This window comes from Schistocerca piceifrons, chromosome 9, assembly GCF_021461385.2.
Source record: "Schistocerca piceifrons isolate TAMUIC-IGC-003096 chromosome 9, iqSchPice1.1, whole genome shotgun sequence".
Taxonomy (NCBI): domain Eukaryota; kingdom Metazoa; phylum Arthropoda; class Insecta; order Orthoptera; family Acrididae; genus Schistocerca; species Schistocerca piceifrons.
In genome coordinates, this window is record NC_060146.1 from 169,378,996 (window position 1) to 169,402,792 (window position 23,797).

A 23,797-nucleotide genomic window follows, 5' to 3' on the forward strand; every position below is an offset into this window, starting at 1 on the left:
ATAGGCGTTGCCGACCGCAGCGCCGTATTCTGCCCGTTTACAAATCCTTGTATTTGAATACGCATGCCTATACCAGTTTCTCTGGCGCTTTAGTGTAGATGAGGATGTGAAAATCTAATACGAATTTAAGTATTACGTTTTCGAAATTATCTGACTGGCGTTTGGACTTTGTACAGAAGTGAAATGTGGACGAAAAGCAGTTCAGATAACAAGAGCTTTAGAAATTTGGTGCTATCGGTCAGTGCTGAAGAATAAATGGGTAGATCGGATAACTAATGAGAAGATGAGTTCGTTTGCAACCTGTAACGGCGCAAGTAACGAGCAGCCCTTAGTGGCTCGCCATCACGGTTTTTATCTTAAATATTTTTGTGACTAATGCCCTTTTGGAATGTTTATTATTTTATAAATGATATATAGGTACTGCCAGTCTTTCACGATGATTCCATACTTATACTCTGTATCATACGTTTTTAGTCATAATTCTGTGACCATGTTATAGACCATACTTTGATTTAAATTCTGAGGAAGACACTCATGTTGCTGTTGTAGTCTTCAGTCCTGAGACTGGTTTGATGCAGCTCTCCATGCTACTCTATCCTGTGCAAGCTTCTTCATCTCCCAGTACCTACTGCAACCTACATCCTTCTGAATCTGCTTAGTGTATTCATCTCTTGGTCTCCCTCTGCGAATTTTACCCTCCACGCTGCCCTCCAATGCTAAATTTGTGATCCCTTGATGCCTCAAAACATGTCCTACCAACCGATCCCTTCTTCTAGTCAAGTTGTGCCACAAACTTCTCTTCTCCCCAATCCTATTCAATACCTCCTCATTAGTTATGTGATCTACCCACCTTATCTTCAGCATTCTTCTGTAGCACCACATTTCGAAAGCTTCTATTCTCTTCTTGTCATTACTAGTTATCGTCCATGTTTCACTTCCATACATGGCTACACTCCATACAAATACTTTCAGAAATGACTTCCTGACACTGAAATCTATACTCGATGTTAACAAATTTCTCTTCTTCAGAAACGATTTCCTTGCCATTGCCAGTCTACATTTTATATCCTCTCTACTTCGACCATCATCAGTTATTTTACTCCCTAAATATCAAAACTCCTTTACTACTTTAAGTGTCTCATTTTCTAATCTAATTCCCTCAGCATCACCCGATTTAATTTGACTACATTCCATTATCCTCGTTTTGCTTTTGTTGATGTTCATCTTATATCCTCCTTTCAAGACACTGTCCATTCCGTTCAACTGCTCTTCCAAGTCCTTTGCTGTCTCTGACAGAATTACAATGTCATCGGCAAACCTCAAAGTTTTTATTTCTTCTCCATGGATTTTAATACCTACTCCGAATTTTTCTTTTGTTTCCTTTACTGCTTGCTCAATATACAGATTGAATAACATCGGGGAGAGGCTACAACCCTGTCTCACTCCTTTCCCAACCACTGCTTCCCTTTCATGTCCCTCGACTCTTATAACTGCCATCTGGTTTCTGTACAAATTGTAAATAGCCTTTCGCTCCCTGTATTTTACCCCTGCCACCTTTAGAATGTGAAAGAGTGTATTCCAGTCAACATTGTCAAAAGCTTTCTCTAAGTCTGCAAATGCTAGAAACGTAGGTTTGACTTTTCTTAATCTTTCTTCTAAGATAAGTCGTAAGATTAGTATTGCCTCACGTGTTCCAACATGTCTACGGAATCCAAACTGATCTTCCCCGAGGTCCGCTTCTACCAGTTTTTCCATTCGTCTGTAAAGAATTCGCGTTAGTATTTTGCAGCTGTGACTTATTAAACTGATAGTTCGGTAATTTTCACATCTGTCAACACCTGCTTTCTTTGGGATTGGAATTATTATATTCTTCTTGAAGTCTGAGGGTATTTCACCTGTCTCATACATCTTGCTTACGAGATGGTAGAGTTTTGTCAGGACTGGCTCTCCCAAGGCCGTCAGTAGTTCTAATGGAATGTTGTCTACTCCCGGGGCCTTGTTTCGACTCAGGTCTTTCAGTGCTCTGTCAAACTCTTCACGCAGTATCGTATCTCCCATTTCATCTTCATCTACATCCTCTTCCATTTCCATAATATTGTCCTCAAGTACATCGCCCTTGTATAAACCCTCTATATACTCCTTCCACCTTTCTGCCTTCCCTTCTTTGCTTAGAACTGGGTTGCCATCTGAGCTTTTGATATTCATACAAGTGTTTCTCTTCTCTCCAAAGGTCTCTTTAATTTTCCTGTGGGCAGTATCTATCTTACCCCTAGTGACACAAGCCTCTACATCCTTGCATTTGTCCTCTAGCCATCCCTGCTTAGCCATTTTGCACTTCCTGTCGATCTCATTTTTGAGATGTTTGTATTCCTTTTTGCCTGCTTCATTTACTGCATTTTAATATTTTCTCCTTTCATCAATTAAATTCAATATTTCTTCTGTTACCCAAGGATTTCTATTAGCCCTCGTCTTTTTACCTACTTGATCGTCTGCTGCTGTCACTACTTCATCCCTCAGAGCTACCCATTCTTCTTCTACTGTATTTCTTTTCCCCATTCCTGTCAATTGTTCCCTTATGCTCTCCCTGAAACTCTCTACAACCTCTCGTTCTTTCAGTTTATCCAGGTCCCATCTCCTTAAATTCCCACCTTTTTGCAGTTTCTTCAGTTTCAATCTGCAGTTCATAACCAAGAGATTGTGGTCAGAATCCATATCTGCCCCTGGAAATGTCTTAAAATTTAAAACCTGGTTCCTAAACCTCTGTGTTATTATTATATAATCTGTCTGATACCTTTTAGTATCTCCAGGATTCTTCCATGTATACAACCTTCTTTTATGATTCTTGAACCAAGTTTTAGCTATGTTTAAGTTATGCTCTGTGCAAAATTCTACAAGGCGGCTTCCTCTTTCATTTCTTCCCCCCAATCCATATTCACCTACTATGTTTCCTTCTCTCCCTTTTCCTACTGACGAATTCCAGTCACCCATGACTATTAAATTTTCGTCTCCCTTCACTACCGGAATAATTTCTTTTATCTCGTCATACATTTCATCAATTTCATCATCATCTGCAGAGCTAGTTGGCATATAAACTTGTACTACTGTAGTAGGCATGGGCTTTGTGTCTATCTTGGCCACACTAATGCATTCACTATGCTGTTTGTAGTAGCTAACCCGCACTCCTACTTTTTATTCATTATTAAACATACTCCTGCATTACCTCTATTTGATTTTGTATTTATAACCCTGTATTCACCTGACCAAAAGTCTTGTTCCTCCTGCCACCGAACTTCACTAATTCCCACTATATCTAACTTTAACCTATCCATTTCCCTTTTTAAATTTTCTAACCCACCTGCCCGATTAAGGGATCTGACATTCCACGCTCCGATCCGTAGAACGCCAGTTTTCTTTCTCCTGATGACGACGTCCTCTGGAGTAGTCCCCGCCCGGAGATCCGAATGTGGGACTATTTTACCTCCGGAATATTTTACCCAAGAGGACGCCATCATCATTTAATCATACAGTAAATCTGCATGTCCTCGGGAAAAATTACGGCTGTAGTTTCCCCTTGCTTTCCGCCGTTCGCAGTACCAGCACAGCAAGGCTGTTTTGGTTAATGTTACAAGGCCATATCAGTCAATCATCCAGACTGTTGCCCCTGCAACTACTGAAAAGGCTGCTGCCCCTCTTCAGGAACCACATGTTTGTCTGGCCTCTCAACAGATACCACTCCGTTGTGGTTGCACCTACGGTACGGCCATCTGTATCGCTGAGGCACGCAATCCTCCCCACCAACGGCAAGGTCCATGGTTCATGGGGGGAAGACACTCATAGCAGTGTTGAAACCCGGTTAATTCGTTAAAAATAGTGACCGAGAGCTGTTTTCTTTCAATTTGTTTCAATTTGTGAAGAATACTATTTTTGTAGTGCATTCTGACTAAAGAAATGGAAAGACTGATAAGGACACATGCCGAGTAAATTTCTTTTATTTCACGCCTATGGTCAGAAACTTCGTCCTCAGACTACTGGATTCAGTTAGCTATGACCATCTTCAGATCTGTTTTATAAAAAACATGTTCTAATATACTGCCGCCATTTTACATGGTTTTTTATAAAAAAGATCTAAAGATGGTCATTTCTGACCGAAACCGGTAGAGGACCTACAAGCTTGTGACCATAGACATGAACTAAACGAAATTTTTTCTTAATTTCCGGGTCACTGTTCCATTCGCAGCTTGTGAAGGGCATATGCTGAGGCATCAAGGAATCGCCGTTTCGATAGCGCAGAGGAGCGTGGAGAACAGAAATTGTAGAGGCAGGCTCGGATTTCACTGCGTTAAGGTCTGTTCAAATGGATGTGGGACGTGGTCGCTATGCAGGGATGAAGGGGCTTCGCAGGGTGGAATAGAGTGGTTCCTCTGGACGGAAGACCACAGAAACAACGGACACACAACCATATATTTGCCCTGAAGTGCTTCGCGAGTAAGACTTCGGAAAAATTCGTGCTGTCTCAGTGCGACTATTTCTTAGTCAGCAAATGCCAGGTAGCACCGAAAACAATAACTGTGGTAGTGGAGTGCAGTGGTCAACTCCAAGTGCTACTGTGTGGACTGAACGACCAGTCAAAAATGGCTCTGAGCACTATGGGACTCAACTGCTGAGGTTATTAGTCCCCTAGAACTTAGAACCAGTTAAACCTAACTAACCTAAGGACATCACAAACATCCATGCCCGAGGCAGGATTCGAACCTGCGACCGTAGCGGTCTTGCGGTTCCAGACTGCAGCACCTTTAACCGCACGGCCACTTCGGCCGGCCAAATGACCAGTCATGGCTGTCAACACATTCCTGACCGGCGACCTAGTACAGTACAGTGATGTGCCAAATTTTCGAAATAAGGTAATTTTCGCATGACGTGTCACTGTCAAATGCGATAATTCGATGAAACTTGGACCATACGTAGAAAAAGCTACGACAGTATGCTACACAAGGTAACTGAAATACGCAATGACACGAACAGAAATAACGCAATTTTTGAGAGACAATAATTACACTGAAGTCACCACGATCCTCAAGGTCATTAGAGATGGCGGCACACGGACCTTCATACACAACTGTCCATTAAAATTGCTACACCAAGAAGAAATGCAGATGATAAACGGGCATCCAATGGACAAATATATTATACTAGAACTGACATGTGATTACATTTTCACGCAATTTGGGTGCATAGATCCTGAGAAATCAGTACCCAGAACAACCACCTCTGGCCGTAGTAACGGCCTTGATACGCCTGTGCATTGAGTCAAACAGAGCTTGGATGGCGTGTACAGGGACAGATGCCCATGCAGCTTCAACACGGTACCACAGTTCATCAAGAGTAGTGACTGGCGCATTGTGACGAGCCAGTTGCTCGGCCATCACTGACTAGACGTTTTCAATTGGTGAGAGATCTGGAGAATGTGCTGGCCAGGGCAGCAGTCGAACATTTTCTGTATCCAGAAAGGCCCGTACAGGACCTGCAACATGCGGTCGTGCATTATCCTGCTGAAATGTAGGGTTTCGAAGGGATCGAATGAAGGGTAGAGCCACGGGTCGTAACACATCTGAAACGTAACGTCCACTGTTCAAAGTGCCGTTAATGCGAACAAGAGGTGACTGAGACGTGTAACCAATGGCACCCCATACCACCATGCCGGGTGATACGCCACAATGGCGATGACGAATAAACCCTTCCAATGTGCGTTCACCGCGATGTCGCTACACACGGATGCGACCATCATGATGCTGTAAACAGAACCTGGATTTATCCGAAAAAATGACGTTTTGCCATTCGTGCACCCAGGTTCGTCGTCGATTACACCATCGCAGGCTCTCCTGTGTGTGATGCAGCGTCAAGGGTAACCGCAGCCATGGTCTCCGAGCTGATAGCCCGTGCTGCTGCAAACGTCGTCGAACTGTTCGTGCAGATGGTTGTTGTCTTGCAAACGTCCCCATGTGTTGACTCAGGGATCGAGACGTGGCTGCACAATCCGTTACAGCCATGCGGATAAGATGCCTGTCTTCTCGACTGCTAGTGATTCGAGGCCGTTGGGATCCAGCACGGCGTTCCGTATTACCCTTGTGAACCCACCGATTCCATATTCTGCTAACAATCATTGGATCTCGACCAACGCGAGCAGCAATGTCGCGATAAGGTAAACCGCAATCGAGATAGGCTACAGTCCGACCTTTATCGAAGTCGGAAACGTGATGGTACGCATTTCTCCTCGTTACACGAGGCATCACAACAACGGTTTACCAGCCAAACGCCGGTCAACTGCTGTTCGTGTATAAGAAATCGGTTAGAAACTGTCCTCATGTCAGCACGTTGTAGGTGTCGTCACCGGCGCCAACCTTGTGTGAATGCTCTGAAAAGCCAATCATTTGCATATCACAGCATCTTCTTCCTGTCGAGTAAATTTCGTGTGTGTAGCACCTGATCTTCATGGTGTAGGAATTTTAATGGCCACTAGTGTAGGTTTTGTGATCACCAAGGACAGCAAAGCACGCTGTTGGGCGTTGTCCCTTGGTGGTCACGAAGTTGGTAAAAGAGTACTTGTGGTAAGGCGTTCCATTCCTCCACCAGCGCGTTTGAGAGCTGCGGGATGGTTGTCGATGCATGTGGGCGGGCAGCAACACGCCTCCCCAACCCTTCCCACACTTGGTCGATGGCATTTAAGTTGGGAGATCGGGCAGTCCAGTTCATTCGCTGGATATCCTGTCGTTCCAAGAACTCTTCAAGGTTCGCTGTTCGATGCGGTCGCGCATTGTCATCAATAGAAATGAAGTCTGGACCGATGCAGCCCTGAAAAGACGCACATGGAGAAGGATTACACTGTCACAGTGACTGCGACCTGGGACTGTACCGTGTTCAAAGATTTGGAGGTCAGTATGCTTGTGTGACAACACGCCTCCTCATAACATTTGGACCACGATCATATTCGGTCGTGCTGGACGTACCCTCATATCAGTACAACGAAAAACCATATAAAGCAGAAAATTTCATTTTTCTTTCATACGGTGACTACTTTCTGGCCGAGACCCATTTTCAAATCATCCTACAGGGCAGGAAACCAAATGTACAGTAATGTACAATACAGGTATTACCAATTTTTTCAAACACATGTCAAAATTACCGAACATGTCGTTCCAAGAATTACGTAACATCGTCAAAAACGGTATTTCTGAAAGCGCAAAAACCGTGTCAGAAATGTGCAGACGAACAGTTACGACGCATACAGTGACCTGGCAGTCTACTCCTTCCACTGCCATAAGGGAACCTCGGGAAGGGGGTGCCCTACCAGGATACAGGAATCCTTTTTTATTTATTAAAACGTTCTCCAACCAACAAAAATGCAACAATCAATATAACAACCGTACAATAAAATTAATACTTTTAATATCTTTTCCAAAAACACTCAAATATTTAAAATCGCTCAACAGTAAAACACAGTAGCGCCACATACGGTGAGTATTGGAAAGATGTACGACCATGTTCCCACGCAAAAATCATTAAATTGGAGCAGCAACATTTATATTAAAGAAAACCAAAACAATGGGAGATAAAAAATCTTTATCAAATCCAACCCTTTACAAGCATAAAAATTTTACCGTAACAAACTTTACAAAATATGTGAAGATAAAACTTTTTCTAACATGTCTCAGGTGAAAACGGACGTTAAACCACAAAGTTGTTTTTCGCAAAGGACCTAAACTGTACTAGCCATCCTGCGGAAAGACGTAGGATAAACACACTCCTGGTCGTGTAGGGTAGGAGTGTGGGACAATGGAGGGCTGGAAATTTGGCGTGGCGTGGGGAGGAACATGAAGATGAACGAGAACAAAAAGAGGGGGGGGGGGGGTTCAAGTGGGCAACATGGCAAGAATGTACACACATCAAAAAAAGTTTTGTATCACCCCGGTTCCTAGAACTCCTGAACATTGACTGTTCAGAGATGTCACTAAACCCGTCCAAAGATGTAAACAGCCATGCATGAGCAGCGCCTATTGGACGAAGTGGATGCGACAGCCGATCAGTTCCAGTCATTCCACCAGCAAGGAGGTACACGACTCGTGTTTTCAGCAGTGCAGCCATGCCTAGACGACCAATACCGCGGTTCGATCGCGTCCACATTTTTACTTTGTGCCAGGAAGGACTCTCAACAACGGAAGTGTCCAGGCGTCTCGCAGTGAAACAAAGCAATGTTGTTCGGACATGGTGGAGACACAGACAGGAACTGTTGATGACATGCCTCACTCAGGCCGCCAAAGGGCTACTACTGCAGTGGATGACAGCTACCTACGGATTATAGCTCGGAGGAACCCTGACGGCAACGCCACCATGTTGAATAATGCTTTTCGTGCAGCCACAGGACGTCGTGTTACGACTCAGATTGTGCGCAATAGGCTGCATGATGCGCAACTTCACTCCCGACGTCTGTGGCGAAGTCCATCTTCGCAATCGCGACACCGTGCAGCGCGGTACAGATGGGCCCCAACAACATGCCGGATGCACAGCTCAGGATTCGCATCACATTCCCTTCACCGGTGAGTGTCGCTTATGCCTTTAACCAGACAATCGTCGGTGACGTGTTGGAGTCAACCCGGTCAAGCTGAACGCCTTAGACACACTGTCCAGCGAGTGCCGTAAGGTGGAGGTTCCCTGCTGTTTTGGGGTGGCATTATGTGGGGTCGACGTACACCGCTGGTGGTCATGGAAGGCGCCGTAACGGCTGCACGGTACGTTAATGCCATCCTCCGACCGAAAGTGCAACCATATCGGCAGCATATTGGCGAGGCATTCGTCTTCATGGACGACAATTCGCGCCCCATCGTCCACATCTTGTGAATAACTTCCTTCAGGATAACGACATCGCTCGTCTAGAGTGGCCAGCATGTTCTGCAGACATGAACCCTATCGAACATGCCTGGCATAGATTGAAAAGGGCTGTTTATGGACGACGTGATTCACCAGCCTCTCTGAGGGATCTACGCTGAATCGCCTTGATGAACTTGTGGATAGTATGCCACGACGAATAAGGGCATGCATCGATGCAAGAGGACATGCTACTTGGTATTAGAGGTACTGGAGTGTACAGCAATCTGGACCACCACATCTGAAGGTCTCGCTGTATAGCGGTACAACATGCAATGTGTGGTTTTAGTGAGCAATAAAAAGGGCGGAAATGATGTTTATGTGGATCTCTATTCCAATTTTCTGTACAGGTTCCGGAACTCTGGGAACCGAGGTGATGCAAAACTTTTTCTGATACGTGTAAATAACATCAGTGGTAATGAAAGAAAATTGCTGTAATTATATCATAAATGACTTTTCCCCATTCTGATAATCAAACAAGTAAGAATTACCATATTCAACAGAACCATACACGCACGTTACTCAGGAGTAATTGCACAAGTAATATATGTTGACAAAAAGGAACCCAAAGAAATCTGTAAAACAATTTATAGTATATAAAGCTTCATAATCTGCCATGTACATCAGAAACATATTTATCCAAGCAGCAGCAGCATATAGGCACCACAGATAATAATGCATACTGAAATCAAAAGTTTCTCGAGCTTTTCCAGCATGCTGGAAGTTCGTATCCTCATATGGCGACAGGTGGCAACACATTACGCACCCAGCAATATTGTCGATCTTATTGGAATGTACATACACTGAAGAATTATTTCCCCAAAATACTATGCGCGAACTCCACAACGTAACGATTTCCGGAGCGTTTGAAGCCGAGCGTGCACGGCACGCCTCAGCGTTAGAGAACCGGTTGCCAGAGGTCGTTATCGATGCCATCAGCCCTGGTTATACCGATCTGAGTAAACCTGATTTGCTGTAGCGTTGCTTGGGCGGTGTTACTCAATATGTGAACGGAAGTTTCAATAGTCTCATTTGGAGATGCGCTCCGAAGAGAACATCCAGCAGAAGCGAAATAGTCGACGCTGATTCAAATTTGGCCCTATGTCTATTCAATGTAGGCCAAACTGCATTAATACACGTGGCAAATGCCCATCAAATCAAAATTGGCTACGAAATGCAACGAGTCTGTGAAGATACAGACCTCAGCGGCGATGCGCTTACCGACGAAAAGGGCTTTGAGGACGAAATGAGGAGCAGCAGAAAGCGGCAATCCACTAGACGCGGCTATATTATGGGGCAGTCATCGATGATGTCCCGTAAGTGTCCAGCTTTCTCCCTTTCTTTCTATCATAAATACTTGTCAAACTACACTCATTCTCAGAAATTAAGGATAATGCTGATACATGGAGAAACAACGCGCTGGTGGGCGGTTTGCGGGTTTAAACCACCTCGGGGTATGACCATGCGGTGCATTTGACCTGCGGTCGTCGCACGGTGGCGCTGGCAACAGTCCACATACGCAGAGGTGTGTTGGTCCATGTCGGAGTATGGTGTAACGAGTAAGTGTGCAGACGTTTTCAGACGTGCTTATGGTTACTGTGTGTTGAAAATGGCTCACAGAACACATATTGATGACGTTATGAGGGGGCGACTGGAGGCTGGTCAAACACAGCAGGTCGTAGCTCGGGCCCTCTGAGTGCCACGTGTGATCTCAAGAATATGGCATCGATGCCAGCAGACAGGAAACGTGTCCAGGCGCTACAGTAAGGGACGTCCACAATGTACAACACCACAAGAACACCGATATCTCACCATCAGTACCCGCAGACGGCCACGGAGTTCTCCAGGTAGCCATGCTCGGGACCTTACGCAGCCACCGGAACAGCTGTCTCCAGACAAACAGTCAACAGACGACTGAATAGACACGATTCATTCGCCTGGAAACCTGCAAGGTGCATTCCACTGACTCCTGGTCACAGGAGAGCCGTGACAAGAACGAAGTACATGGTCATTGGAACAGTGGTCCCAGGTTGTGTTCACGGACGTGTCCAGGTGTAGTCTGAACAGTGATTCTCGACGGGTTTTCATCTGGCCTGAACCACCAACCAGATACCAACCCTTTAATGTCCTTGAAGGGGACCTGTATGGAGGTCGTGGTTTGATGGTGTGACGTGGGATTATAATTGGTGCACGTACGCCCCTGCATGTCTTTGACAGAGGAACTGTAAAAGGTCAGGTGTATCGGGACGTCATTTTGCATCAGTATGTCCGCCTTTTATGGGCTGCAGTGGGTCACGTCTTCCTTGTGATGGATGATAACATACGGCCCCACCGAACTGCCATCGTGGAGGAGTACCTTCAAACAGAAGATATCAGGCGACTGGAGTGGCCTGCCTGTTCTCCAGACCTAAACGCCATCGAACACGTCTGGGATGCTCTCGGTCGACGTATCGCTGCACGTCTTCAAACCACTACGACATTTCAGGAGCTCTGATAGGCACTGGTGCAACAATGGGAGGCTATACCCCAGCAGTTGCTCGACCACCTGATCCAGAGTATGCCAACCCGTTGTGCGGCCTGTGCACGTGTGCATGGTGATCATATTCCATATTAATGTAGGGGTAAATGCTCAGGAAACAGTGGCGTTTTGTAGCACATGTGTTTCGGGACGGTTTTCTCAACTTATCACCAATGGACTTACAGATCTGTGTCGTGTGTGTTCCCTATGTGTCCATGCTATTAGCGCCAGTTTTGTGTAGTGCCACGTTGCGTGGCACAGCATTCGGCAATTGTCCTTAATTTATGAGCATGAGTGTATAAACTCGTTTTTCTCAAAACCATGTGTTTCGGCATGGTTGTCGTCACGCAAGCTTCTATTTTCATACGATTTTAATGATTCTTGGTCTCCCTTGAAGCAAACTATATACTCTTTAGTTCATCGTAGATGAAATTTTTATGCTGGTATTTAGTATTTCTAAGAGGGATCCAAAAAATGGCCTTTTATTCAAATAACTATACTTTCGCCAAAAAAAATTGCTTTGCGAATCTCCACGACGAACTAAAATTACATCTGTAAGGAACAGAGTGACATGTTAACTTCACGTTTCAGATAACCACAACCGGAGTTACGGCGGCAAACGTCGATTTACCTCCTTTCAGAGCTGTCTCGGAAAATTCCTATTACACAGTGAAAATATTGATATTTTTCAATAAAAAAAATACCAATAAAAACCTCAATGGATGCTTTATTCATTGCAGGAAACTCCATTTGTCTACTGCATACCAGTACGGAGGAAAAAAAATCTGATTTTGAGCAATCTTTTCGTCCGTCACTCTGTCGCAAGCCAGTGTATTACGGTGCGACCCGTCACACAACCTAAACCCCGGCACCGACTTTCCATTTGAACTCTTAACGACCCTGTACAGTGACGTTATTGACTGGCACGAAATTGTGGGCTGTGCCGACAACAGCGACTGCCGCCTACCTTTATTCAATTGGTTCGCCTAGCAGCATGTGGACCTCGTATCATTTGTCAGTGCCTTCGAGAACTCGCACCGTCGCGAGTAAACTGTCCGATTTACGGCAAACCTAATTTTCAGAGGGCTTGCACAACACCCAGGAAATATTCCTCGGAGCCAAGCGTATACAAGGCGAGGCAAAGAACCTTTCTCAACCGTTACAAAGCAACTGTGATTATTTTTCCGCACAAAGATAATGTTTTTCTTTAGCCCCGTCTATCTGTCGGCAGTGTTGGAAGGAGAGGATCTTCTAGGTAACACAGTACGTAGTTGCAACCGGCGTAGTTGCACTGGACGCGCGGCTGAAGTAGATATTAAGTCATTTGTGCGGAAGGGAAGCGTCTAATCAAGACATGCGGGTGAAAGTAATTTTGCTGTGCAAAACCGGCCACTGGCAGCGTACGGGACACGGTGTGTGCAGACGAAGGGCTCCGGCTGTGCTGATTTTAATGTTAGTGTACCCATCTCCCTTATTATCCATTAGAGGCTGTAATCTGTAAGAGTAGCAGGTGGTTGTGATCTAATATCTTGCCACCGTCGGAGTGCAGCCTGTAATATTCCGAGAGAAATGGGAATCGGAGTACATTCATCACATGGGTATAATATAGAGCCTTCTACTGCTGAAAAGCTGTAATATCGTAACTAAAATGGATGTTTCGAACGTGTTCTTCTTCACGTGACCTAATCTCACATGTGGCGTAAGGAAGTAATCACTCAAGCTAGTACATTCCTTCCGGGACATTTTTCAGCCGTGAACGCTACAGTCTGGAACCGCGCGACCGCTACGGTCACAGGTTCGAATCCTACCTCGGGCATGGGTGTGTGTGATCTCCTTAGGTTGGTTAGGTTTAAGTAGTTCTAAGTTCTAGGGGACTGATGATCTCAGAAGTTAAGTCCCATAGTGCTCAGAACCATTATTTTTTCAGCCGTGAGGTGGAAACACGTTTTAGAGGAGTGTGAAAAAAATGGAGGGTGGTGGGAGTTTTCCCCGTCGACGTAGAGGCCTTTAGAGAGATGCCACCTGGATGTTTTGTTTACACTGGTACGACATCTACGTCTACCGTGCGTTTCAGAAATATTTCTACAGTCTTTGAGGACAGCTTCCTCACAGCAAAAGAAAGGAAAAATATCTAGTAAATAGGGACTCTAAAATACGTAGCTTAAGAGCTATGGCTACATGTTCCACTTCGATATGTTTTGGGAGGAGACAGTACGGAACAAAACCAGAAAAAAATATCCAGTATAAGTGGAGTCAAAAAAGCGTACCGTAAGAACTAAGAGCAGTTATTTGTTCAGTAGAACCGATGCTTTTCACAGGAGCGAAGGTGAGCAAGTGCTCATAGCTCTTAAGTATTCATTTTACAGCCCATGTTTATCGGACTTTTTCATCTTATGTGGTGCACGGAGCCTGTCCCCAACGTTTGTAAAAATATTTTAGAAACACCGTGTATATCTCTGAGACAACAGTGTGGTGTGCACTTCTGATCTCACTACTTGACCCACCTTTCCTGTTCTATTCGCGAATGGCGCGTGGGACCGTCCGTAAACTTCTCCGTTGTCTCTGATTTTCTCGTTTCTATTTGTACAGGAACCAGATGGCAGTTATAAGACTCGACGGGTATGAAATGGAAGCAACGGGTGAGAAGGGAGTGTGACAGGGTTGCAGCCTAGCACGACGTTATTCAGTCTGTATATGGAGCAAGCAGTAAAGGAAACAAAAGAAAAGTTAGGAGTACGGAGAAGAAATAAAAATTTTGAGGTTTGCCGATGACATTGTAATTCCGTTAGAGACAGCAAAGAACTTGGAAAAGCAGTTGAACAGAATGGATAGTGTCTTGAGAGAAGGATATAAGATGAACATGAACTAAAGCAAAACGATGATAATGAAATATAGTGGAAATAAATCAGGTGATGCTGAGGGAAATTAGGTTAGGGAACGAGACACTCAAAGTAGTAGACGGGTCTAATTATTTGGGCAGCAAAGTAACTGATGATGGTCGAAGTAAAGACGATGTGAAATGTATACTGGCAACTGCGAGGAAAGTGTTTCTGGGGAAGAGAAATTTGTTAACATCGAGTATAGATTTAACTTTCAGCAAGTCTTTTCTGAAAGTATTTGTATGGAGTGTAGCCATGTACAAAAGTGAAACATGGACGATAAATAGTTTAGACGAGACGGGAATACAAGCTTTCGAAATATGGTGCTACAGAAGAGTGCTGAAGGTTAGATGGGTAGATCACATAACTAATGACCCGCCAGGATAGCCCAGCGCGCTAACGCGCTGCTTCCTGGGCTCGGGTAGGCGCGCCGGCCAGCCTTGATGTGGTTTTTAAGCGGTGTTCCACATCCCACTAGGTGAATACCGGGCTGGTCCTGACGACGTCCCGCCTCAGTTACACTACTCGCAGACATATGAACACTTTCGCACTCTTCCATGGATTACGCTAGTCGCAGACAGTTGGGGTACACTAATTCCTTCCCGGGGGTACGGGGTGGCGGCAGGAAGGGCATCCGGCCACCCCTTCAACTAACATTGCCACATCCGATTAACCATGCCGACCCTGCGGATCTGCGGGAAAAAAGGCACAAGCAAAAGAAAGAAAGAATCATGTATCTAATGAGGTGATACTGAATAGAACTGGGAAGAAAAAAAACATGTGGACAAACTGACTAGAAGAAGGGATTGCATGGTAGGACAGATTCTGAGAAATAGAGGGATCGCAAATTTAGTATTGGAAGGAAGTGTGCGAGGTAAAAATCGTAGAGGGAGACCAAGAGATGAATACACTAAGTAGATTGAGAAGGATGTAGGTTGCAGTAGGTCCTGGGAGATGAAGCTCACACAGGATAGAGTAGCATGGAGAGCTGCATCAAACCAGTCTCAGGACTGAAGACCACAACAACAACAACGTGTAGGAGGAACCAGTACTTCCCCCGACTCTTCCCACAATGTCAGCAGTGAACCTCTTCGTGATGTACATCTCTCTTGCACCACCTGCCACTGGAGGTACTCGAGCATATCCATGTCACTGTGCGGTTCTAGGCGCTTCAGTCTGGAACCGCGTGACCGCTACGGTCGCAGGTTCGAATCCTGCCTCGGGCATGGATGTGTGCGATGTCCTTAGGTTAGTTAGGTTTAGGTAGTTCTAAGTTCTAGGCGACTGATGACCTCAGACGTTAAGTCCCATAGCGCTCAGAGCCATTTGAACCATGTCACCCTCGCACTGACTAAACGAACCGATGACGAATCACATCGCTCTTCGTCGAATCTGCTCTGTCTCTTCTATTAATCCTACTAGGTACATGTCCTAGTCTGGTGAACAAATGTTTTGCAAGCCAGTTCTTCTTTGTATGAATTAAGTTTCCTTACGATACACCCAGTGAATCTCAGTCTGTGATTGCCTTCCTTAGAATGTGTTTCACGTGGTCTTCAATTGCGGGTCGCTCCAGATAGCTGCCCCTAGTTATTTTACGGTAGCTTCTGTTTGCAATGATTTGTCGAAAGCAGCATATTGCAACAGTAGTGAGTTTTTTGGCCTACTTGTGGCCTGTACGTTTACATTCAGGGCCAACTGCCAGCCCCTGCTCCACCAGATTTGTTGATCCCCTGCAAGTCTTTCTGTGTTCCGCTGTTGCTACTTTTACGGCACAGAATGGAAGCAGGAAGCGAGCCATTACGTCGCTTGTGGGTCACTCAGCGACACTGTCTGCAGAGTAAGGAATAAGGGTTCAGCGGAAAAAAGAGGACTGGAAAGCAAAAGAAGCGAGACGAGCAATATGTTTACCTGGGAAGGCATTTTTCAAGCATCTATCTATTTCATAAGAGCACGTAGTGAGTGACCGACACAGCAGTTTGCTAAGTGAATGTAGAAGAAGAGGGGGACACATTCGGTTATAAGAATTGAGATTTGCGTCACAGCCTCACGATGGCTCGCTTTATAGCGCGTTTAAAATTAGTTGCCACTTCTGACAGTTCAGTAAGCAGCGAATGGTGGGTGGCGTAGTTGCCAACGTGTGCTGTCGGCGCAATCTTCTTGCTTGCTTGACTGCCTGGACCACAAACCGTGCAAGCCACCCGATCTGCAATCTTTCTCGAACGATTTTAAAGAAACCATTCGCGAATAAACGCTGATTCTCGCACATCTTACAGCTTTATTCGTCAGCTTCATGGCGAACTGCCTATCACTTCGTTGACGGCCATAGTTAATGTGATATTTCGATATCAGACAAACTACTGCGCGAAAATCTTAAGGTTTGTAGTGCAAAAAATGGGTCGCCATAAATTGGCGTTTGGTGCGTGTTAGATCACATGTAGCTGCGAATGAAATTTAGATAATATAAAACATGGCACTGAGCACTATAGGACTTAACATCTGAGGTCATCAGTCCCCTAGACTTAGAACTACTTAAACCTATCTAACCTAAGGACATCACACACATCCTTCCTCGAGGCAGGATTCTAGCCTGCGACCGTAGCAGCAGCGCGGTTCCGGACTGAAGCGCCTAGAACCGCTCGGTCACAGCGGCCGGCTAGATGATATATTCGATTATTCTTTAAACTTGGAGGAATATCCCTATCTGTCTCCAGAGTCGCGAAAATGGAATGTATGTGAAGGGCTCTGTCACGAGGACACGCGCCGCTCAAAATCCCTCATATCTCATAAACGGTGTGAGATTCCGAAACAAGTTGTTGGCAAATCATACCACGCAAAGAGGAGGGTATATTGCCATATTAGTGATACGTGAAACTTCCATATCTAACGCGATATTCAAGCAACTACAGTTTTTTAGATGAAGTAATGTAACATTTAAGGACCATCAACAGCTGTGAAACGAGATTTGCTGTGGGTTCTGCAACAATATAAGTGAAGAAGTTCCTTTTAATACTGAGAATGGACTTTCTCGTAACTATAGACCTGTCTTGCCCACAGTTGTTAGTTTAATACCGTTCTGTTTTAGGATTGTGTCACAAATTCAGCTGCATTAGAATGGTATCAGATGAATGTTTGAAAACTCCGCTGTGTTTAGACATGGCACAAGAGAAGTTACGTATTACTCAAAACTTGTCATAATCCTTCATGAATACATGTCTCCTCAAAAATAGTTCAAATGGCCCTGAGCACAATGGGACTTAATATGTAGGTTCATCAGTCCCCTAGAACTTAGAACTACTTAAACCTAACAAACCTAAGGACATCACACACATCCATGTCCGAGGCAGGATTCGAACCTGCGACCGCAGCGGTCTCGCGGTTCCAGACTGAAGCCCCTAGAAGCGCTCGGCCACTCCGGCCGGCACATGTCTCCTCAGCCACACAGATTTAAATGACCATGATATGGAGGAATCATTACGAAACTACGCGTCAGGCACTTCGTGGACCTGGCAGCATGGAGATTTTGGCTTGTACAGAAGTTACGTTAACTCCGCCTTACACAAGTTATCTCAGAGCAAAACATTCGCTTTCCTCCATGCGTTGTTGAAGCTCTATCCATCACATCGAAGCGGTGTGACGCATTGTCCATTACTATTGTCGAATTCGGAGGAATATTACGCAGCACAACATTATCTTCACACCCGGTGAACGTGTTCTTGGGCGACAACTTTTATTGCGAATCTCGTCTTCAGACCTGCACCACTGATTTTATTAAAGCGACGCCAACACAAAACACTAGTTGAATACGTGATTACTGCAGTACACTTCAGCACCAGAAAATATCACTTTACAACGACAGCTAATGTACGTAGGTGCATCTAATCTGCAGCACCGTAGTGTTTATCCATGGCGTGGCAACAGGGGTGCTTCATCAACCGAAGTGCTAGCGGCGTGGTAGCAAAAGCCGGCTCGCCATTGGTATTACCAGGATAGCAGCGTCATGTGCCCTCCGGTGAGCCAAACGTGAAAAGTCGCAGCTAATTTTAAACGCACTATAGATACTAACGATCTTTACTCTATAGCTCGATATCATTCACAGTAATAACAGTCTATTCCATGATAACGATTCTGTAACTGAATCTATGTGCTAAATGCTCCAGCTCAGGCTATGAACTATCCGAAGATGTACTTCGCCTTCAACGGCTGAACTTCAACCTGCTCGCCGCCGACCATCTGACGTTGGAGAAACTCACTGTCTTCCGACAACACCACATGGAACACTGATGTCAATCTTCCAATCCATATGTGGTATACAGCAAACCAGTGCTTAACAGTATTGGTTAAAAACAGTCTTGGTTGCAATATTAGTTTTCTTTATTTTTCAACTACGCGTTTCGCGTTATTTAGGCATCTTCAGGTTACCTTAATTTTGGTATTTCTTAGAAGGATCCTTTAGTCAGTGTAGCCAAAGGGCATCGTCGAATATATCAGGCCAACATCTCCTTCGTTAAACTCAGTAAAAACGTTTTTAGATGGACGTGAGTGACACTGGCAGGCGATGTTGGCATGATATATTCGATGATACCCTTTGGCTACACTGACTAAAGGATCCTTCTAAGAAATACCAAAATTAAGGTAACCTGAAGATACCTAAATAACGCAAAACGCGTAGTTGAAAAATAAAAAAAAAGAATAAAATTGCAACCAAGATTGTTTTTAACCAATACTGGTGTCAATACCAGACTACAACGCGGAAATCTGCACCATGGCCTGTTGGAGTCCATCTTCCTGTTCAACACTGAGGCGCCTTCTGGTGCTGAACCCTACCAGGGGTAGGGAGGAGATCAACGACCACACGACTACCGACATCACGCACATTGCGGACGGCTCTTCGAGGGCCATTGTGAATTCGGAGTGGGACCGAGTACACTGACAAGGGAACCTCCCCGTCGCACCCCCCTCAGATTTAGTTACAAGTTGGCACAGTGGATAGGCCTTGAAAAACTGAACACAGATCAATCGAGAAAACAGGAAGAAGTTGTGTGGAACTATGAAAAATAAGTAAAATATACAAACTGAGCAGTCCATGTCTAAGATAGGCACCATCAAGTATAATGTAAGTTCCCGAGCGCCGTGGTCCCGTGGTTAGCGTGAGCAGCTGCGGAACGAGAGGTACTTGGTTCAAGTCTTCCCTCGAGTGAAAAGTTTAATTTTTTATTTTCAGTTTATGTGACAAACTCTTATGTTTTCATCACTTTTTGGGAGTGATTATCACATCCACAAGAAAACCTAAATCGGGCAAGGTAGAAGAATCTTTTTACCCATTCGCCAAGTGTACAAGATAGGTGGGTTGACAACATATTCCTGTCATGTGACGCACATGCCGTCACCAGTGTCGTATAGAATATATCAGATGTGTCTTCCTGTGGAGGAATCGGTTGACCTATGACCTTGCGATCAAATGTTTTCGGTTCCCATTGGAGAGGCACGTCCTTTCGTCTACTAATCGCACGGTTTTGCGGTGCGGTCCAAAAATCAGACACTAAACTTATTATAGTCAACTGAGACGTCAATGAACGAACGGACAGATCATAATTTTGCGAAAATAAAGAAAGTAAACTTTTCACTCAAGGGAAGATTTGAACCAAGAACCTCTCGCTCCTCAGCCGCTCACGCTAACCACGGGACCACGGCGCTCCTGAGCACACACTCTCCTTGATGTTGCCTATCTCACTTGGACTACTCAGTTTGTTTATTTTGCTTATTTTTTCATAGTTCCACACAACTTCTTCCTGTTTTCTCGATTGATCTGTGTTCAGTTTTTCAAGGCCTATCCACTGTGCCAACTTATAACTAAATCTGAGGGGGTTGCGATGGGGAGGTTCCCTTGTGAGCAACCGGCGCTGGGCAGCCGTCGCGCCGCCAGGGTCACTGAGGTCACCTTCTGGGCGTACAGACGACGGGCTGACTCGACGTACGTCGGCTGGGACCCAACGCGCAGCTAAATTAGCGACAGCCGAGGCTGCTGTACAGGAACAACGACCTGTTAACATTGTAAATCAATAACTGAACTCTAACAATGTTTCTCTGGCGTCCAAGACGCTTCATAGGTTCCCAGCAGCTGTCCTGACTTCACGCAGGGATGCCTCCGCTCGGCCGTCTGAACTACCTTTCTGCACACAACAGCATCGTATCGTGATATGAGCAGTGTTCGTGGATATGCAACGTAAATTATTAATCCCGGAAATGGTTAATTTAATGATATCATGGGAAAATTAGTTCAGAATCAATAATTAATTGTTTGTGAGCTTCAGACAATGCTCCTGGACTGGAGTGAAATGTTGCAAGTGCTGAGGTGCATTAATCAAGTCCACCGATACAGGAAAATAGTGAAGCAGCTTTGCAAGAAGCAAACGGCACCTGCTAAAATGAAAGACGGTGAGGCTGAACTTGCAAAGGCGGGTAAAGTATGTCTCCGTGATTGTTCAAAATTTACGTAGAGGGGATGTGTATAACAAAAAATGATTCAAATGGCTCTGAGCACTATGGAACTCAACTGCTGTGGTCATAGGTCCCCTAGAACTTAGAACTACTTAAACCTAACTAACCTAAGGACATCACACACATCCATGCCCGAGGCACGATTCGAACCTGCGACCGTAGCGGTCGTGCGGTTTCAGACTGCAGCGCCTTTAACCGCTCGGCCGATGACACTGTAATTCTGTGAGAGACAGCAAAGGACTTGGAAGAGCAGTTGAACGGAATGGACAGTGTCTTGAAAGGAGGGTATAAGATGAACATCAATAAAAGCAAAACAAGGATAATGGAATGTAGTCGAATTAAGTCGGGTGATGCTGAGGGAATTAGATTAGGAAATGAGACACTTAAAGTAGTAAACAACTTTTGCTATTTGGGGAGCAAAATAACTGATGGTGGTCGGAGTAGTGAGGATATAAAATGTAGGCTGGCAATGGCAAGGAAAGCCTTTCTGAGGAAGAGAAATTTGTTAACATCGAGTATAGATTTAAGTGTCACGAAGTCGTTTCTGAAAGTATTTGTATGGAGTGTACCCATGCATGGCAGTGAAACGTGGACGATAAATAGTTTAGACAAAAAGAGAATAGAAGCTTTCGAAATGTGGTGCTACAGATGACTGCTGAAGGTTAGATGGGTAGATCACATAACTAATGAGGAGATATTGAATAGAATTGGAGAGAAGAGTAATTTGTGGCACAACTTGACTAGAAGAAGGGATCGGTTGGTAGGACATGTTCTGAGCCATCAAGGAATCACCAACTTAGTATCGAAGGGCAGCGTGGAAGGTAAGAATCGTAGACGGAGACGAAGAGATGAATACACTAAACAGATTCAGAAGGATGTAGGTTGCAGTAGGTACTGGGAGATGATGAAGCTTGCACAGGATAGAGTAGCATGGAGAGCTGCATCAAACCAATCTCTGGACTGGAGACGACAACAACAACAATATTTGTTGTATATGACGTATTTCATATGTTACTAGAATTATCAGACCTCCCCGTAAATCCATTCTGTGTTCATATTTCAGTAAGAAGCTCTGAAGATGGTTAAAACTGATCAATACGGGTTCGCACCAAAATAAAGGATTTTGCGGTCGACACTATGTTCATTATTAAAATCAATATCTCCCTGTTTTGATAAAAGCGTGTAGGCCGTCTGAAGACGAATGAATAAATTCGAAACGGGCGGCTTTCTAATTAAGTAAACCAGAGCGAGATCGCTCATGCAGTTGTTCACAATCAACATTTTACATTTCTTGTCCTGTAGGGACGAATATCGTATAATTCCTTACACAAACGCTGTTACACTGCAACTAGGCAGATTTTGTATCTTTATAACGAGACTCACTCTTTATATAGCATTTTTATACGGCAGCCTTCGAGAAATCGGCTACGACCGCTAAATAAGTACTGAACAAAGAAATAAACAAAACGGAAGTTGCGGCGAAGCAGTGGGTTGCAAACATCCACTCACCTTCCGGAGAATCTCTTCTCAGACGCACGCCACCCCATTAATGTTCTTGAAAGGGAGCTGTATGGAGGTCGTGGTTTGATGTTGTGGGGTGGGATTATGATTGATGCACGTACACCCCTGCATGTCTTTGACAGAAGAGCTAACAGGTGAGGTGTATCGGGACGTCATTTTGCACCAGTATGTCCGCCTTTTCAGGGGTGCAGTGGGTCCCACTTTACTCCTGATGGATGATAACGCACGGTCCAACAGAGCTGCCATCATGGAGGAGTACCTTGAAACACAAGATATCAGGCGAATGGTGTGGCCTGCCTGTTCTCCAGACCTAAACCCCATCGAGCACGTCTGGGATGCTCCCGGTCGACGTCTTTAAACCTTTACGACACTTCAGAAGCTGCGACAGGCACTGGTGCAATAATGGGAGGCTACACCCCAGCAGCTGTTCGACCACCTGATCCAGAGTATGCCAACCCCGTTGTGCGGCCTGTGTACATGTGCATGGTGATCATATCCCATATTGATGTCGGGGTACATGAGCAGGAAACAATGGTGTTTTGTAGCACATGTGTTTTAGGACAGTTTTTTCAACTTATCACCAATATCGTGTGTTCCCTATGTGGCTATGCTATCAGCGCCAGTTTTGTGTAGTGCCACGTTGTGTGGCACCACATTCTGCAATTATCCTTAATTTATGAGCATGAGTGTAAAATAGTATTTCACACTCACACCTTCTTCCATTCTAATAACGATACATAATAATAATAGTAATCACTATGCAATTAGAAAATTAAACAAACAAACCCGGAAATAAAATTACTGTGTTTTGACTGCTGTTTCAACAGTGTCTGTCAGCTAGTGACCTCTCTTACATAGCCTAAAAACAATATACAGCCGAACGGTCTGATGGCACCTGTCCTGCGTGTGATTTTGGACAGTAATTTCACTAGAATATACCCATCATCTGCGGACCCGTTCACAGAGTTCTCCTTGTGTAGTAACTCAGAGGACCGCGAAGAAATCCAGATGGTTTTAAAAATGGCTCTGAGCACTATGGGACTTAACAGCTGTGGTCATCAGTCCCCTAGAACTTAGAACTACTTAAACCTAACTAACCTAAGGACATCACAGACATCCATGCCCGAGGCAGGATTCGAACCTGCGACCGTAGCGGTCGCGCGGTTCCAGATTGTAGCGCCTAGAACCGCTCGCTCACTCCGGCCGGCCAATCCAAACGGGAGCCGACCGCCCTTCCACTATTGAGTCGTTGGCTGGCCGGTACGGCCCGCTCAAACCTTACACAGCTTGTTCGGCGCGGTGTGGCTGCCTGCAGAACGCTGTTTGCGGAACGCTTAGTCAGGGCCCACCCGAGGGGGCAGCGCAGATTGGTCCATCACGGCGGAAGTCGGCTCGAGGTTCGTTCCGGTAGCGACAGGCAATTTGGCCGCCTCGCTGGGATGCGAGAGCCTCTAGCAAACTC